Raw genomic sequence first — 20,455 nt, forward strand, 5'->3', positions numbered from 1 at the left:
GTTAGGTTTAAGTAGTTCTAAGTTCTAGGGGACTGATGACCATAGATGTTAAGTCCCATAGTGCTCAGAGCCATTTGAGCCAGTATTGTTTACTATCCACTTCTCACTTCCAGACGAGGCTACACTACAAGTAATATTTTCAGAAATATTTTCTAACAGTTGAATTCATATTATACTAACGACCCACCCAGGTTCACATGGTTGCCACTGAGTATCTGCGACCAGACGATTTGTCTATAATGTGTACTGTGGTAACGTATACAAACCTTCTTCGTAAATCAATTTATTAGCGACGTCTGTATCAACATCCCTTCCTTGCACTCTGGACTTATTGCGGCTCTTCACTGCCTCTCACGCCAGACACGGCCTCCTCTCTACCTGACCAGCTCATAGCGCCGATCACTGCCACGAATTATCATTCCAAACGCTAATTATGTATGGAACAGATAATAAAACATATACAAAGTCCGCCAGAAAAATGTATACACACTTGAGGAACGAAAAGTATTACTTAAGTGTTTATTTCAAAATGGTTCAAATGGCTCTGAGCGCTATGGGACTTAACAGTTAAGGTCATCAGTCCCCTGGACTTGGAACTACTTAAACCTAACTAACCTAAGGACATCACACACACACATCCATGCCCGAGGCAGGATTCGAACCTGCGACCGTAGCAGCAGCGCGGTTCCAGACTGAAGCGCCTAGAACCGCTCGGCCACACCGACCGACGGTGTTTATTTTACATTTAATAATTGATCACAAATGTTGTACAACGTTCCGTTTGGCACAAGGTTACTATAAATGTTCAAAATGTTCACCGTTGGCAGCTACATGCATAACAGTACGACGAGTGGTCTCCCAACTTCTTCAATCAAGGTTAAAGTGGAGATCGCTGCACATGTCACTGTAATCTCCTGGCGAATTTCCTCCAGTGTGCGTGGCTTACGTCGACAGACGTTATCTTCTACAGTTCCCCACAAGTAAAAGTCCATAGGTGTTACATCTGACGACCGTGGAGGGAACTCAATGGGCCCTCTTCGTCCAATCCAATGCCCCGGAAAATTGTCATCCAGGAAAGCTCGTGCGGCAAGGTGGCAGTGTGGTAACGCCCTGTCCTGTTGGCAGAAGATATCTTCATCAGCTCCATAAAGCGCACGTATACCTGGCAGGTACACTTCTCCAGTGACAGTAACATCAAAGAAAAAGGGTCCTGCTAAGCCCCTAGATGATACTCCAAACCACACATGATTCCATAATACACTCCTGGAAATTGAAATAAGAACACCGTGAATTCATTATCCTAGGAAGGGGAAACTTTATTGACACATTCCTGGGGTCAGATACATCACATGATCACACTGACAGAACCACAGGCACATAGACACAGGCAACAGAGCATGCACAATGTCGGCACTAGTACAGTGTATATCCACCTTTCGCAGCAATGCACGCTGCTATTCTCCCATGGAGACGATCGTAGAGATGCTGGATGTAGTCCTGTGGAACGGCTTGCCATGCCATTTCCACCTGGCGCCTCAGTTGGACCAGCGTTCGTGCTGGACGTGCAGACCGCGTGAGACGACGCTTCATCCAGTCCCAAACATTCTCAATGGGGGACAGATCCGGAGATCTTGCTGGCCAGGGTAGTTGACTTACACCTTCTAGAGCACGTTGGGTGGCACGGGATACATGCGGACGTGCATTGTCCTGTTGGAACAGCAAGTTCCCTTGCTGGTCTAGGAATGGTAGAAAGATGGGTTCGATGACGGTTTGGATGTACCGTGCACTATTCAGTGTCCCCTCGACGATCACCAGTGGTGTACGGCCAGTGTAGGAGATCGCTCCCCACACCATGATGCCGGGTGTTGGCCCTGTGTGCCTCGGTCGTATGCAGTCCTGATTGTGGCGCTCACCTGCACGGCGCCAAACACGCATACGACCATCATTGGCACCAAGGCAGAAGCGACTCTCATCGCTGAAGACGACACGTCTCCATTCGTCCCTCCATTCACACCTGTCGCGACACCACTGGAGGAGGGCTGCACGATGTTGGGGCGTGAGCGGAAGACGGCCTAACGGTGTGCGGGACCGTAGCCCAGCTTCATGGAGATGGTTGCGAATGGTCCTCGCCGATACCCCAGGAGCAACATTGTCCCTAATTTTCTGGGAAGTGGCGGTGCGGTCCCCTACGGCACTGCGTAGGATCCTACGGTCTTGGCGTGCATCCGTGCGTCGCTGCGGTCCGGTCCCAGGTCGACGGGCACGTGCACCTTCCGCCGACCACTGGCGACAACATCGATGTACTGTGGAGACCTCACGCCCCACGTGTTGAGCAATTCGGCGGTACGTCCACCCGGCCTCCTGCATGCCCACTATACGCCCTCGCTCAAAGTCCGTCAACTGCACATACGGTTCACGTCCACGCTGTCGCGGCATGCTACCAGTGTTAAAGACTGCGATGGAGCTCCGTATGCCACGGCAAACTGGCTGACACTGACGGCGGCGGTGCACAAATGCTGCGCAGCTAGCGCCATTCGACGGCCAACACCGCGGTTCCTGGTGTGTCCGCTGTGCCGTGCGTGTGATCATTGCTTGTACAGCCCTCTCGCAGTGTCTGGAGCAAGTATGGTGGGTCTGACGCACCGGTGTCAATGTGTTCTTTTTTCCATTTCCAGGAGTGTAGATTGACCGATTTATCGACATAAACATGGGGATTTTCCGGTGCCCCGTACACACTGTTATGCCGATTCCCGGTTCCATTAAGTTTAAATTGTGCCTCGTCACTCCACTACCTTCGTCACAAATTGTCCGTCATCAGTTACCATTTGCTGATACTATTCGCAAAATTGCATTCGGCGATCGGGATTGTCATCATTAATCGTGTGCAGTAATCGTGAAATGTAAACTTTCCATTTTGCAGCTTTCAGGATTCTTCGTAAACTTGTACTGCTAACCCCCGCTTCACGTGCACATTGCGTAGCAGACTTCTGTGGAGAATTAACAAACGTTTCCAAGATGAGAGCCGACGAAGCAGGACTTGTAGCTGTACGCTATCTTCCTGATCTTCCTTCGTGAATATCACAAATCGTCCCACGCACGACAAACTTGTCAGTGATGCGTTTAATTGTTTGACGGTTCTGTTTCAAACTCCAACTCCCACGAAGCACATCAAAGGCATTATCAAACTTGAAAAACCACTTCACAATACATTTTCGTTGCTCGTATGTCAAGCGTGCTCCAGCGATATTGTTTTCTCAGTACCGAGATGAAATTACTAACATCCGTTGAGCCAAAGACCATACAACAACAGACTCGTAACTCAAATCGAACGACAGTATCGATATCTTGACAGAGCCTAACAAAGAGTGTATACATTTTTCTGGTGGACTCTGTATTACACACTGCCGCGCGGTATTAGCCGAGCGGTCAGGGGCGCTGCAGCCATGGGCTGTGCGGCTGGTCATGGCGGAGGTTCGAGTCCTCCCTCGGGCATGGGTGTGGGTGTTTGTACTTAGAATAATTTAAGTAGTGTGGAAGCTTAGGGACTGATGACCTTAGCAGATAAGTCCCATTCGATTTCACACATTTTGTATTACACACTCATCGTTACTGGAAACAATAAATCTCTACTTGTGAATCATTCTAACTAGTAGCGACAACCACATCAAAATAAATGCAGTAGTTCCTGAGGTTAGCAATGGCACACAGAGAAAGTTGCAGCACTGGCCTTTATAGAAGATGTTAGAATATTTTCCTTCTCCACAAAATTCCTTTCTTATTTTTACAAGTCCATAATTTATATACTCTCTGCTTAGGCTATATTAAGTTGTAATGAATCTCATCTAATACTTTAAGTGTCTCACATTCACTCAACTCTGCAACGACGCATTACCGCTGGGCCGAGTTCAAGCGGGCCGAGCCCGCGAGCTAGGTGCGGACCACGGCTCAGACTGTCTCTCTTTTGCTCGTTCCTTCCCGGACGTTGCCGGTACAGCGTGACGTTCCACCTAGTATTGCGGCGTGGAATTTTTCGGTCGGCACAACTCTCTTCAGTTCGCCAGAATCGTCGTGTCAGCACAGAATTATCACGCCTGATGTGGGCATGTAATAGCCCGAAACCGGATATGGTCGAAGGTTGGTTCAAATGGCTCTGAGCACTAAGGGACTTAACATCTGTGGTCATCAGTCCCCTAGAACTTAGAACTACTTAAACCTAACTAACCTAAGGACATCACACACATCCATGCCCGAGGCAGGATTCGAACCTGCGACCGTAGCAGTCGCGCGGTTCCGGACTGCGCGCCTAGAACCGCTAGACCACCGCGGCCGGCATGGTCGAAGGACTCAAACATTAAAAAAAAAAAAATCTTACAACTGAAGCGGTATTTCCTACCTCTGTTATAATGCTCGTTTGTGAATGTTCCTCCGGCAGGACTGTTTGTTTAAAACAAAAGCTTTTATTATTAATATACACTACTGGCCATTAAATTTGCTACACGAAGAAGAAATGTAGATGCTAAACGGGTATTCATTGGACAAATATATTATACTAGAACTGACATGTGATTACATTTTCACGCAATATGGGTGCATAGATCCTGAGAAATCAGTACCCAGAACAACCACCTCTGGCCGTAATAACGGCCTTGATAAGCCTGGGCATTGGGTCAAACAGAGCTCGGATAGCGTGTACAGGTACAGCTGTCCATGCAGCTTCAACACGATACCACAGTTCATCAATAGTAGTGACTGGCGTATTGTGACGAGCCAGTTGCTCAGCCACCATTGACCAGACGTTTTCAATTAGTGAGAGATCTAGAGAATGTGCTGGCCAGGGCATCAGTCGAGCATTTTCTGTATCCAGAAAGGTCCGCACAGGACCTGCAACATGCGGTCGTGCATTAACCTGCTGAAATGTAGCGTTTAGCAGGCTCGGATGAAGGGTAGAGCCGGCCGCGGTGGCCGTGCGGTTCTAGGCGCTACAGTCCGGAACCGCGGGACTGCTACGGTCGCAGGTTCGAATCCTGCCTCGGGCATGGATGTGTTTGATGTCCTTAGGTTGGTTAGGTTTAAGTAGTTCTACGTTCTAGGATATTGATGACCTAAAATGTTAAGTCCCATAGTGCTCAGAGCCATTTGAACCATTTTTTTGAAGGGTAGAGCCACGGGTCTTAACACATATGAAATGTAAAGTCCACTGTTCAAAGTGCCGTCAATGCGAACAAGAGGTTATCGAGACGTGTAACCAACGGCAAACCATACCATCACGCCGGGTGATACGCCAGTATGGCAATGACGAATACACGCTTCCAACGTGCGTTCACCGCGATGTCGCCAAACACGGATGCGACCATCATGATGTTGTAAACAGAACCTGGATTCATCCCAAAAAAATGACGTTTTACCATTCGTGCACCCAGGTTCGTCGTTGAGTACACCATCGCAGGCACTCCTGTCTGTGATGCAGCGTCAAGGGTAACGGCAGCCATGGTCTGCGAAGCCGGCCGCGGTGGTCTAGCGGTTCTAGGCGCTCAGTCCGGAACCGCGCCACTGCTACGGTCGCAGGTTCAAATCCTGCCTCGGGCGTGGATGTGTGTGATGTCCTTAGGTTAATTAGGTTTAAGTAGTTCTAAGTTCTAGGGGACTGATGACCACAGATGTTAAGTCCCATAGTGCTCAGAGCCATTTGACCCACGGTCTCCCAGCTGATAGTCCATGCTGCTGCAAACGTCGTCGAACTGTTCGTGCAGATGGTTGTCATCTTGCAAACGTCCCCATCTGTTGACTCAGGGATCGAGACGTGGCTGCACGATTCGTTACAGCCATCCGGATAAGATGCCTGTCATATCGACTGCCAGTGATACGAGGCCGTTGGGATCCAGCACTGCGTTCCGTATTACCCTCCTGAACCCACCGATTTTGTATTCTCCTAACAGTCATTGCATCTCGACCAACGCGAGCAGCAATGTCGCGATACGATAAACCCCAATCGCGATAGGCTAGAATCCTACCTTTATCAAAGTCGGAAACGTGATGGTACGCATTTCTTCTCCTTACACGAGGCATCACAACAACGTTTCACCAGGCAACGTAGGTCAACTGCTGATTGTGTATGAGAAATCGTTTGGAAACTTTCCTCATGTCAGCACGTTGTAGGTGTCGCTACCGGCACCAACCTTGTGTGAATGCTCTGAAAAGCTAATGATTTGCATATCACAGAATCTTCTTCCCGTCGGTTAAATGTCGCGTCTGTAGCACGTCATCTTCGTGGTGTAGCAATTTTAATGGCCAGTAGTGTAAAAGTTATTGACATGTTTTGGAAACAAGGTTGCTGTCTTGTACACGTAGTTCCAAGGATCCAAATCATAATATTATCTAGAGGAAATTGCCTTCATACTGAAGACAGAGCTTCAGTAGCGGTTAAAAGTGGAATCTGTAACTTCATGAGAATGTAAACTAAAGTGGCAACCCGTATTATTATCAGACGAGTGACCCTCCCCAGTTCGCACTGGAAGCACTGTCTACGGCGGGTCGACTTGTTTGGCGTAGCGGTAATAAATTACAAATACAAAACTTAAACATTTTCAGATCTGCTCACAGCCCAGCAATATTATATACTCTCGATAGGGCACTGTGCAGTGTATTGCGATGTATAAACGAACAGTGCTATTAACACCCATTTGCTTTCAAGATAAAATAATGTACTGGCGCAATAACGTAAGAAATTTAGCGAAGGAGATTCTGTTTCGCCTCAGATAGAAATAATTGCACTCGATGCTACTTCCAGACATCAGTCAGCAATGCATCTCTACAGTCATTAATCAAGATGAGGGATGGGAATGTTGGTGAACAGAAAGAGCATTCACAAAATCGTAACTCTGCAAAGTCCCCAAATTTCAGTCGATACATGAAATATACTGTATTTTCCCTTAACAAATTACTTAAGCAATACTGACAGTACAAATATTTTGCATTGAAACCAGAAGAAAATGGTGCACTTGTAATGACCATCGCCAAGGGTTAGCAAAGATTTAAATGTAAAACGAGTAGATTCCAGTATTTAGAAAGGAACTATAGGCATGAGGTAGAGGGAGAACTGCGAGTAGCCGGAAAGGTCGGCCTGTTACCTGGACTGTAGGTGGGTGTTTTCCCACGTGCGGGGATTGTTGATCTTGCAATCGCGTAAACTGAGGAGCTTATTTACTCCTCTGTTACGCTAAATGCCATCAGTGATGTTACATACTGTTACTACACACCCAGTTGCGTGGGTTGGCGATACATTTGGCTACATACGCCTGCGCGCTTTCCATACTGCCGTGCTCTTCCAGAATCATCCACATCAGCGTCAACATTTGCATTGACTACTTTGCAAGTCGCTCTTAAGTTCTTCGCAGAGTGTTCATTCCTACACTTCTATATTCTCAGATAGCACGTAGAAACATAAAATCCTAAATCTTTCAACGTGAGCTCTGATTTCTCTTATATTATTACGATGGTCATCTTTTCCCGTGTAGGTGGGAGTCAACAAAATATAGACTTCGCCGCAACAGAAACCACCGTTGTCTTAGTGTTCGCCACTCCATCTCCCTTATAAAATAGTTGACTGTCTCTCCCTCTTTGCACGATAATACGAAACGAACTCCAGACGAGCATGGACAAGCGTAGGGTTCACAGTATCTTTAGCAAATGTGTTGAATTTTGTAAGATTTTGTCGATAAAGAGCAGTCTTTGGTTCACCCTCCCCACAACATTATTTATGTGATGCTTGTAGTTTATGTTGGTCTTTATTGTAATCACTATGTATTTAGTTGAATCCACAATCTTCTTATTTGTGTTGTTCATTAATAGAATTTTAAAAGAATCACACAGCTTTTAATTTTAGGGTTAAGTTTCATTTTCCATATGATGCAGATATCTAGTCTAAAAATTTTTGCAATAATTTCTTCTTTTCTGGTGACTTTATTAAGCAGTAAAGGAGAGCAGCATCCACAATCAATCTGAGAGATTGTTCCTTCGATAGTATGTATATATTAATATTAGCCGAGGGCCAATAGCACTGACTTGGTGATCCCAATATATCACATCGGTTTCGCTACACGACTTCCCGTCAAGCCCTACGACTTGTGACCTTTCCGACAAGAAACCACGAATCCAACTGATGCACGCAATTTTGGTAGGAACCGCTTTTGAAGAACAGTGCCAAAAGTTTATTTGAAATACAGAAATAGGCAATCAATTTGTGATTCTTTGTCGATAGCTCTTATTCTTGTGTCTGAATCAAGAGACAAATCATGTTTTTCACGAGAATATTATTTACTGAATCAGTGCTAATTGTGTGCTGATGGATTGTTTTCTTGTAGGTATTTCGTAAATGTCCAGCTTCAGATTTATTTCGTAAATGTAGAAAATAGTATATGTTCCAGATCTGTCTGCAAATCGATGTAATGACATAGATCTATAAATAAGAGAATTGGTTCTATTTCCATTCTTGCATATTTGTATGAAATGAACAAATTTCCAATCTTTACATTGTGTGGGCGAGCAGTTGTTTATCACTGCCAAAATTAGAACTGTTGCATCGACATACCCCGAAAGGAATCAAACTGGTATACTGGAGCAAAACCTTGCCTTTATCATGCGATCTATTAAGTTGCTGCCCGCATCTCGTGGTCGTGCGGTAGCGTTCTCGCTTCCCACGCCCGGGTTCCCGGGTTCGATTCCCGGCAGGGTCAGGGATTTTCTCTGCCTCGTGATGGCTGGGTGTTGTGTGCTGTCCTTAGGTTAGTTAGGTTTAAGTAGTTCTAAGTTCTAGGGGACTGAAGACCATAGATGTTAAGTCCCATAGTGCTCAGAGCCATTTGAACCATTCATTAAGTTGCTTCGCTATAGAGAGGGCATCAACCTCCGAATCACTCATGCGTCACACTAAAATAGTAAATGTTTCTTATTAGGAATTTGCCGACCGCGGTGGCCACGCGGTTTAGGCGCTGCAGTCCGGATTCGCGCGACTGCTACGGTCGCAGGTTCGAATCCTGCCTCGGGCATGGATGTGTGTGATGTCCTTAGGTTAGTTAGGTTTAAGTAGTTCTAAGTTCTAGGGGACTGATGACCTCAGATGTTAAGTCCCATAGTGCTCAGAGCCATTTGAACCATTTTTATTAGGAATCTTGGAAAATCGTGTCTAGCAAGTCAGCTTTAGTGGTGCTGTCATTGGTAAAATTACCAATGGCTTCACCCAGTAGGAGTAGTAGTGTCTTGCCGCTGTTTTCTTTTGAAAGGGGGGGGGGGGGAGGTGGTGGAGTTCATCAGTATTCTGACTGGTCTGATACGGGCGCCACGAATTCCTCTTCTCTGACACCCTCTTCATCTTCCTCAGCTATTTGCTGCATGTATCCCAATCTCTGTCTTTCTCTACTGTTTAGCCCTCTACAGCTCCCTCTATTCCAATGGGAGTTAATGTATTAAGAGATGTCCTTATTCTTGTCAGTGTTTTCTGCATATTCCTTTCCTCTCAGATCCCTCACAGAACCTCCTCATTCTTTACCTTATCAGCCCACCTAATTTTCAACATTCGTCTGTAGCACCATATCCCAAATGCTTCGATCCTGTTTTTCCACAGTCCATGTTTCACTGCCACACAATGCTGTGGTCCAAACGTCCATTCTCACAAATTTCTTCCTCAAATTAAGGCCTGTGTTTGATACTATCAGACTTCTCTTGGACAGGAATGCATTTTTTCTAGTGCTATTCTGTTTTTGATGTCCTCCTCACTCAGCCAGCCACGAGTTATTTCCTCTGTAGGTAGCAGAATTCATTAAGCTCAACTACTTAGTGACCACCAATCCTGATGTTAAGTTTCTCTCTGTTCTCATTTCTGCTACTTCTCATTTCTGTCCCCCTTCTTCGATTTACTCTCAGTCTGAATTGCGCACGCAGTAAACTGCTCATTGCATCCCCCAGATCCTGTATTTCTTCTTCGCTTTCACTGAGGATGGCAATATCATCATCGAATCTTATCATTGACATCCTTTCACCTTGAATTTTAACTCCACTGTTGAACCTTGCTTTTATTTCCATCGTTGCTTCTTGGATGTACAGGTTGTGCAGTAGGGGCGAAAGACTGTATCCCTTTCTTACACCCTTTTTAATCCGAGCACTTCGTTCTTCTCTTAATATTTCCTCTTGGCTCTTGTACATACTGTAATAACCCGTCTCTTCCTATAGCTTACTCCTATTTTCCTCAGAATTTCGAAATTCTACCATTCGAATTGACGAACACTTTTTGCAGGTCGACAGATCCTATGAACGTGTTTTGATTTTGCTTTAGTCTTACTTCCATTATCAACTGCAGCGTCAGAACTGCCTCTTTGGTGCTTTACTATTACTAAAGTCGAACTGATCATCATTTAACAGATTCTCAATTTTATTTTCCGTTCTGCCGCTGGCGCAGAATATATACGACTAGAAACTCTTAGGATTTTCTGCCACCTTTAGAGACAGGGTTTCGTTGAAGCTATAAAAAGTATGTTGCATTGACGTCAGCGCTAACTTAAAACATCTGAAAACCATTGTCAATCTTAGAGATTTTGCATTCTCTTATATGGAATGTTTTTTTTTTTTGTTGATTCTTCAACAGTGTCTATATCTGCCCTGTGCACCTTGAAGGATATGTTCCACCTCTCATTAATGTACATGGTATAAAACTGACAATTACCATCAACATTACTTCTTTAAATTTAAATCACATTTCGTCGGTGCTTAGATACAGAGCAGGAACTGTTAGGAAGGCGTCAAACGTATTTTTATCTTTTTTCTCTTAGATATATTTTGCATTTAGTTTTGGTGTCTTTGGATATTGCTGCATCAAACTTGTGGTCACTGATTCCTGTATCAGTCAAGACTATATCTCTTCGCACAGGTCTGCTTGTCGCTAAGAGTTCTAGTACGTTTTCCCAATCATTTGCACTGAGTTAGGGTTTCTGAAGTAATTGCTCAACATAATTTTCGGAGAAAGCGTTTAATGCACTTTCTGGAATTTCTTTGTGCCATCGCCGGCCGGTGTGGCCAAGCGGTTCTAGGCGCTTCAGTCTGGAACCGCGTGACCGCTACGGTCGCAGGTTCGAATCTTGCCTCGGGCATGGATGTGTGTGATGTCCTTAGGTTAGTTAGGTTTAAGTAGTTCTAAGTTCTAGGGGACTGATGACCACAGATGTTAAGTCCCATAGTGCTCAGAGCCATTTGAACCATTTTTTCTTTTTTTTTTTTTTGCAAATCAAGAAAAACAGCTCCCTGCGGAACACATGGCTAGTAGTTGCGCACGCCGGCAAGTAAGCTTGCACAGTAACTCCGTGTGAGGCGGGTTTCATGGGCACTAAGCAAATCTTTCTTTCTGCAGCGAAGTTTGCTTGGAAATTTACTGGTGGATTTAAACGAGAAATTTTAGCTTTTAGCAGCATATTACATTTTCAAGCACCTTATCGGTTTCTAACTGAGTGACGTCTGCGACAAAGGCCAATATTTCGGTGCGCGAATAGGTTCATCATATTTAATGTAAAAGAGTGAGTGCAGTGCAAGGAAATTTGTACCAAAGAGAGGAGGAGCTGCTCTAAGCAAGAACCGTAATATGACACATGCAGAAAGAAAACACAGACACACACACACACACACACACACAGACACACACACACACACACACACACACACACATACACACACACACAAATTTCATCACTCATCCGACTCATGGCTTGTCGATAGTGTAGTGTCTTTCTCATATATCTTTCATGATAACTATTCCTGTGAAAAGTGACTTCGAGGTAAGGTAGCTCAGATGACAAACTTTCAGGGTCTGATACGCTGTGAACCCTGTAAACCAAGACGCGAAGTTTTCCTTCACGTCGAATAGGACGGTGACAACTACAAGTCTGAAGATAGGAATCAATATGAGTTTGTTCGCTGTGTGCGACAGGTCCCAACGTACCATCAACCTTGTTGATGACCAGTACATCAAGTAAGGGAGTCAACTATCATTTTCTATCCACATATTGAAGCGATTATTCGGTTGGATTACAATACAGTTCTTCTAAAATGTGCTAGACGGGGACCCGGACCCGGAGAATGATGCCATAAGTGTGACTCGTAGCAATCGTAAAGGAATTTAACCGGACAAGTTGACTGTTCGTAACGGGAAACAAGAAGTAAAACAACAGTATGAGCTATTACAAAACGATTCATATAGTGACAATAAACTACGTATTGCACGGGATGTGATTTTTCCCCTTCTTTCGTAGCTTGTGGCACATTGTCTTCAGTCACTGAAAATATTACACTGTGTATGTGATTACATGATGCTTACCACTCTTTGCTTTGAGCTAGCAAGATAACAGAAAGTTTACCATGTGATTACATGATGCTGACCTCTCGTTGCTTTGAGCCAGCAGAATAACAGAAAGTTTACCCCGTAACAGCTTTGTAGCGACTTTTCTCTTTATCTCCGACATGAAAGTGCGTTGTTATTTCATCTCTCGTTTGCGTGGGCTCGGGTGCTAGTTTTTTCGTCTCTCTTTTTTTGGTCACATTGCGGTGGTAATCCTCAAACGCAGCACGCATTAGCGGGAAGCAGCGGTTACGTTTCGTGGCTGGTGCGCTGTGACTTTATGCGCCGCTCTCTCGTTGTGTAAAGACCAGATTGTCCTTTGTGGAGCTCGCCTCGTAATTTCCTGCCAGCCTGTAAGAACGGCATACCCTCATTTGCATCAACAGGCTTTGCGAATCCTGCTGCACTCGCCTCTATTATTATGTTTGTCAGCTGGTCGCACAAAAGGAGACTTTTATTGCACGCCTGAAGAGGAAACTTGCATTGTAATACTTTTGCTGAGCACTCAGAAACATGGCGGCAGATTTCACATTGTAGTTTCTTTTACGTGTCATTCTTTCTACGGAACCATTGCTAATATTTTTCAGCATTGAACGGTTCTTGCATCCAATACGCCAAAAGCCATCTTTCAGTTGGTCTTTTTTAAAAATTTTAAGTTGAATTTTTTTTCTTTTTACAGGCCATATTCTATCCCCATTCTACTAAGATGCCCGACGAGACCACTGGCTTAGCCATGAAGCCCCTGACAGGAAATTAAAAATTAATCATTACACTCACAATACCAATGGTTACAATGCAGACTTCGTTAAGTGCGTTAATAGTGAAACATCCCCTTAGAAAAATTCTGAATCACTGTGCTGGAAAACTTCTACGTTATCTGAAACAAAGACAGCTGAGTAAAACTGAATGTACTCAGACAGTCCTCTCTTTACTTATTCTGATCATCACTAAACTGACACACAATATTGTTTTAGCGCAACGCTATCTGACTTTCAATAATCCCTATAAAAGAATGGCACTGACTAACAATGACCTATACCTTTCATGAATCACTTACCTCACAAAAATCTTCGTTACTCGAACTATTGCAATACAGCGAGCGCCAATACTGCCAGCTAAATAAAAGATTCTAACTACTGAAGGCACTAACTACTGATAGGCATAGTTAGCAAATGAAAGATTTTGATAGAGAACAAACATTGTGACATCCAATTAAACAAATTTTCTTTTCTGACGGACACACGTCCAGATCGTTCGCTCAAAACTCTGGCATCTCTCTCCCCACATCCACCACTGCTGGCGGCTCACCTCCAACTACACAACGCTACGTGCTGGTGACATCCAACAGCTCAAACAGAACAATAGCGAATATTCCAACAATGAGTCCAACCAGCCACAGACTGCACACAGCACAGCCAGTGATTTTCAGACAGAGCGCTATGTGGCGTTACCAACAACATAAAAACCTAAACAGCCTACATACAATAGAAGCGTTATTACGAAAAGTATGAATAAGTCTGGTAATAGGGTCGCTCTTGTCAACTCGCAACAGTTTATTGATTTAACTCTACAACAGGAGATAGATCACAGAACGTACCTTAGGATTCCGTATCTTCTTAGAATATCTGAAGCGTCCCATTTAAGAATGTTATACCGGCTTTTTTCATACCTAAGAATCTTGGTGCCCCTGTGGGATACAAAGAGACGTCGGGGTCTGATGCCTTCAATGTTGCGGGTGTGTGCAGAGTTTCTTCCGACTGTTATCCAATTAAATATGTCGGATATGTCGGTCACACGGGGAGGATTGTTAACGTTAGATTTAAAGAACACAGGCAATAAGAAATCGAAAACACCACTCGGTACACATCTACGTCACAAAGGATATTCTATTACTAATGTCTCCAAAAATCTAAAGTTATACATGATGAAGCGAAGGGCCATTTGCTTGACATTTAAGAAGAGGTGGAAATAATGAGATGCCTCAAAACTATTACTGAGTAGACACGCAATGGGCAGGTAGGATCCCGTTACCATTCCATTTCAGCATATTTTGATTGGCTACACAAAACACGCATGGGTGACAGCGGAGAGAGTGATATGTAACAAGTATGTTTACCGTCTGTCTACGCCTTTGGTGGCACTATTTGTACCCGCTCTCTATGGCGTAACTATTGATTTTTTTGTGATACTGTGTCGGGCTACTTTAATATCTTCTTCGTACTTGTGATACTGGAACCGTGAATAAAACCAACCTGCTTTCAGAAGAAAACTGTTTTGCGTTACACACTGAACGCCCCTTGTATACCTTCATGCGGAAAACCACTTCGTTTTAACGATTGCCACCTTAATAGCGTACCGTACCCGTGACACTGTCTTCCCTATTTCTTGACAGCACAAAACGAACTGTCGTTGTTCGAACTTTTCCGATGTCCCCTGTCAATCCTACCTGTTAAGTAGCCCGTGTCTTCAGTGGATTCGTTGCACCTTCTAAATGCTCCGCCAATAAAACGCAGTCTTTGGTTCCCCTTCCTCAGAATATTATCAATGTGATCCTTCTAATTTAATTTGTTCCTATTTGTAATCCCTAGATATTTAGCTGATTGACGTCCTTTAAATTTGTGTAATTTATCATGTAACGGAGACTTTACGGATTCCTTATACACTCCTGGAAACTGAAATAAGAACACCGTGAATTCATTGTCCCAGGAAGGGGAAACTTTATTGACACATTCCTGGGGTCAGATACAACACATGATCACACTGACAGAACCACAGGCACATAGACACAGGCAACAGAGCATGCACAATGTCGGCACTAGTACAGTGTATATCCACCTTTCGCAGCAATGCAGGCTGCTATTCTCCCATGGAGACGATCGTAGAGATGCTGGATGTAGTCCTGTGGAACGGCTTGCCATGCCATTTCCACCTGGCGCCTCAGTTGGACCAGCGTTCGTGCTGGACGTGCAGACCGCGTGAGACGACGCTTCATCCAGTCCCAAACATGCTCAATGGGGGACAGATCCGGAGATCTTGCTGGCCAGGGTAGTTGACTTACACCTTCTAGAGCACGTTGGGTGGCACGGGATACATGCGGACGTGCATTGTCCTGCTGGAACAGCAAGTTCCCTTGCCGGTCTAGGAATGGTAGAACGATGGGTTCGATGACGGTTTGGATGTACCGTGCACTATTCAGTGTCCCCTCGACGATCACCAGTGGTGTACGGCCAGTGTAGGAGATCGCTCCCCACACCATGATGCCGGGTGTTGGCCCTGTGTGCCTCGGTCGTATGCAGTCCTGATTGTGGCGCTCACCTGCACGGCGCCAAACACGCATACGACCATCATTGGCACCAAGGCAGAAGCGACTCTCATCGCTGAAGACGACACGTCTCCATTCGTCCCTCCATTCACGCCTGTCGCGACACCACTGGAGGCGGGCTGCACGATGTTGGGGCGTGAGCGGAAGACGGCCTAACGGTGTGCGGGACCGTAGCCCGGCTTCATGGAGACGGTTGCGAATGGTCCTCGCCGATACCCCAGGAGCAGCAGTGTCCCTAATTTGCTGGGAGGTGGCGGTGCGGTCCCCTACGGCACTGCGTAGGATCCTACGGTCTTGGCGTGCGTCCGTGCGTCGCTGCGGTCCGGTCCCAGGTCGACGGGAATGTGCACCTTCCGCCGACCACTGGCGACAACATCGATGTACTGTGGAGACCTCACGCCCCACGTGTTGAGCAATTCGGCGGTACGTCCACCCGGCCTCCCGCATGCCCACTATATGCCCTCGCTCAAAGTGCGTCAACTGCTCATACGGTTCACGTCCACGCTGTCGCGGCATGCTACCAGTGTTAAAGACTGCGATGGAGCTCCGTATGCCACGGCAAACTGGCTGACACTGACGGCGGCGGTGCACAAATGCTGCGCAGCTAGCGCCATTCGACGGCCAACACCGCGGTTCCTGGTGTGTCCGCTGTGCCGTGCGTGTGATCATTGCTTGTACAGCCCTCTCGCAGTGTCCGGAGCAAGTATGGTGGGTCTGACACACCGGTGTCAATGTGTTCTGTTTTCCATTTCCAGGAGTGTAGAATTCATGCTGATGATCTCAACCTTTTTATTGTTTACTCAGTTGTCACTTTTCGTACCACACATACATCTTGTCTAAACGATTTTGCAATTGGTTTTGATCTTCAGTCGACTTCACGACAAACGTCAGTATCACCAGCAAACAATCCAAGATGACTGCTCATATTGTCCCCTAAATCGTTTGCATGGGTTAGGAACAACAGAAGAGCTATCACTCTTCACTGGGGACGCCAGATATCACTGCGGTTTCAATAGATGAGTTCGTGTCAACTACTACGAATGCAATAATGCACAAGACAATTTTCTTCATTGTTGTCAGATGATTACCCAAAAGTAGGTGTTGTAGAAGACAGTTTCAATGATGATTCTAAATATTATTTTCATTTTGTTCTATCACGTTATTATTTTCACAAAATAAGGTCTGTTGTTTTGAAGAGCTAAGTAACTGATTTCAAAATATAAAATTAATTTTCAATCCATGTCTATATTGTCATAATTATTGTTTTATTTATTGAAGCATTCGTTGAGAATACGGCGAATAGTTCTCTTAGTAACATCTAATTTTCAGAATTTCTCCATTTTATGTTCATGCAAGAAGAGTCGTCATCACACTTTCATTCCGTCTTCCCTTACATCTTTTCTCATTCTGTACGATAGTTTTCCGCTGAATTTGGTAGCACCAATAGTGTAACTGTCATGAATAAAATTACCGGAAAAAGACGTCGCCCTATAATCAAGAATAGTTGAATAAGAAGCAGCATCCTCAAACCGTAACAAGCTTACCGGACATACGTGGGGTGTCGTCTTAGCCAGCGGAGCGGATAGCTACTCCAGTATCATACAGGCAGAGTAAGCGATACCTTACCTTAACATCTGATTCCCTGTTTCTTGGTCTGTACATGTGTTTTCCTATCTTCCAGTGCTTACCTGCATATTTAAATCGACTTAGTTTGGCACTTCGCCTTTGATTCTCACGATGGTTTGCTGGCTCTATGGCAGTTTTTCAGATTTCATGCATTCGCCACTGTGTAGTCTTCTTAGGTATGGTCTTGCTTACACCGCCTGTCAGTGTTGATGTCTGTTGGGCTATATTTATTGTCCATAAGGTGTTCAGGAAATGTTGAATAACAGCTGTTACTTTTTAATACTCTTCTGTGTTCTGTGTATCTGGTATTAAGGTTTCTGCTTCTCTGTCCTATATAAACTGATCTGCAGTCCTGACACGTTAGTTGGTAAATACCAGATGTGTTGTGTTTGTCTGTGCTTGTGTTGGTTGTCCTTAGTTTCATTTGTGTTGATTTATTGTTTATGAGATCTTCAAAAACCTGTAATTACGATTTAGAAACTAATATTTATATGTATTTAAACATTAAAGAACATTTCTTATGTTTAACAGCCATGTTGTTGAAACTTCCTGACAGATTAAAACTGTGTGCCCGACCGAGACTCGAACTCGGGACCTTTGCCTTTCACGGGCAAGTGCTCTACCAACTGAGCTACCGAAGCACGACTCACGTCCGGTACTCACAGCCTTACTTCTGCCAGTACCTCGTCTCCTACCTTCCAAACTTTACAGAAGCTCTCCTGCGAAACTTGCAGAACTAGCACTCCTGAAAGAAAGGATATTGCGGAGACATGGCTTAGCCACAGCCTGGGGATGTTTCCAGAATGAGATTTTCACTCTGCAGCGGAGTGTGCGCTGATATGAGCACTTGCCCGCGAAAGGCAAAGGTCCCGAGTTCGAGTCTCAGTCGGGCACACAGTTTTAATCTGCCAGGAAGTTTCATATCAGCGCACACTCCGCTGCAGAGTGAAAATCTCATTCTGGAGCCATGTTGTTGTTTATGTCTTCAGTCCTACTTACTGTAGCTCTCCATGCTACAGTAAAGCTGCATGCCCTCGGGAAAAATTACGGCTGTAGTTACCCCTTGCTTTCAGCCGTTCGCAGTACCAGCACAGCAAGGCCGTTTTGGTTAGTGTTGCAAGGCGAGATCAGTCAATCACCCAGACTGCTTCCGCACTGCTACCTGCTCCACGGCACTTTGGTTTCCCAGAGTCTGTATTCCTTGGTGGCCATCAACGAACTGCCAGGCCGCTTTGCCTCGCCACTTGTCACAGGCCAGAGACGAACATGCGACCGTACCCAGGCGCTGCTAGCGAGCTCTTCTGTAACGCAACAATAGAACATAACTCGAAAACGCGACTGCAACGGCGGGACGTTCAAATGTGCTGCAGTACACTGCACTGCCTTAAGGATGTAGGCATCTTGGAAAATTTCATAAAATCAATTTTTTCTTGGTTATAATGTTCTCTGGGCTGTGTGCTTTATTGTAGCATCCACCCCAAGTTCATCAGAACTCCGTTATCGAGTTAGAAGACGGAAAAAAATAGTGTACGTGTAATTTCGACAGCCTAACAGGCGTTATGGAAATTATGGACATGCTCGCCTGAGATCGGACCAGTCTCTTACAACTTTCGCACGAAAGAAGACGAAAAGCGTATCGAGCGAGCAGAGTAGTGTATGACAGAAGCTGCCAATCAGGTCCGCAGGACCACCCTGGCCAGCAACTAAGAAGATGGAGGAAAACTTCCATTTCGATCTGGAATAATTTCTGTATGGGCCAGAGAACGCTGATTAGGGGTATGTTTAACTTAACTATAAAAAATTTTACTCAAAAATTTATGTGAGTTTTTGTTGGAAGTGTATTTTCAAACTATCTGGGAACGTAGTTTGAGAACGGTACATACGGTTTTGATCAGAATTTGATGCCGGCATTTTAAATGGAATTCTCGCTATACATAGGTAACCGTTTTGTGATATCTTCAAAAGTCTATTTTCTGTTCATATTTCGTCTCAGTTTTCTGGCAGCAGAATATTACATTCTTTTTCAACACGTCACCTTTTTCTCAGAACATATTTTTCGATTATTCCATGTATCTGCTATAAAAAATAATAAAATGTAAATGTCGTGTGGCTAGGGCCTCCCGTCGGGTAGAACGTGCGCCGGGTGCAAGTCTTTCGATCTGACGCCACTTCGGCGACTTGCGCGTCGATGGGGATGAAATGATGATGATGAGGACAACACAACGCCCAGTTCCTGAGCGGAGAAAATCTCCGACCCAGCCGGGAATCGAACCTGGGCCCTTGATTGAATATGGAAAAGAACACGCCAGACATTAGAGGAACATCACTGAATTTTATTATTCTTCATTGAGGGACTTCTATGATCAACCACTTTTGTCCGATGAGTACGTTTCGCAAATAAAGGAAATATTAGCATTTTTAACGCGGTTAAGGAACAAGAAGAAAGACGGTTTGAAAGTAAAATCCTGGTCAGAAGTAACTATAGAAGAAAAAGCCTCCTTGTATTACCTCATACGGCAAAGTAAGAACAGAAGGAAGACGCGTATGAATGAGCTGTGTGCCACGAACAAGGAAATTCGTCTAGAACAGAAAGAAATAATTAATGAAACCCACCTTAAGGACCTTTATGCAGCAGTTGAATACAACAACCAATCTGCTGAAATGTTACTCGAAAGTAATGACATTGTAGTCACAGAGAATGAAGAGAGAGAGTTGCTGACAAGGTATGCCAATGAAAACCTTCCGGACACAGTTGAATTTTACAAAAGGTTTTAGAAATTCGTCGCTGATAATTTCACTGACGCAATAGATGAAGTAATCAGCGGTTCCTATGTACCCGGAATTTAAAGGTGAAGTCATGATGTTGGTATCCAACGAGTGAGGAACGAAAGATACAAGAAAATTGCGACCTACATGTCTGTTAATTGCAATTACAAAATTGCTGCGCGTGCAATAAAAAGTCGCTTGACTACGGTACTGTAAAGCGTGGTAGGCAACGACCAAATAGCTCTGCTCCAGAGACGTTTAGGTAGGACTGTTGGTGAATACAGAGACGTCATCCCATTATTTTCAGCGACCTAAGTTAAGTAATGAAAGTTTTGCTAATGCTTTTGATACGATTACAAACTTAT

The 20,455-nt window shown here is 44.8% G+C and overlaps 1 non-coding gene across 1 annotated transcript; it reads right to left on the bottom strand.

The window, feature by feature from the left end:
- Window positions 1-17,891: 17,891 nt before the first annotated feature.
- Trnas-uga (transfer RNA serine (anticodon UGA)) lies at window positions 17,892-17,966 on the bottom strand. Its single transcript has one exon. It is a non-coding gene; the product is annotated as a tRNA-Ser (tRNA).
- Between the last annotated feature and the right edge of the window lie 2,489 nt (window positions 17,967-20,455).

The sequence above is a fragment of the Schistocerca cancellata genome, chromosome 5 (assembly GCF_023864275.1).
Source record: "Schistocerca cancellata isolate TAMUIC-IGC-003103 chromosome 5, iqSchCanc2.1, whole genome shotgun sequence".
Taxonomy (NCBI): Eukaryota; Metazoa; Arthropoda; class Insecta; order Orthoptera; family Acrididae; genus Schistocerca; species Schistocerca cancellata.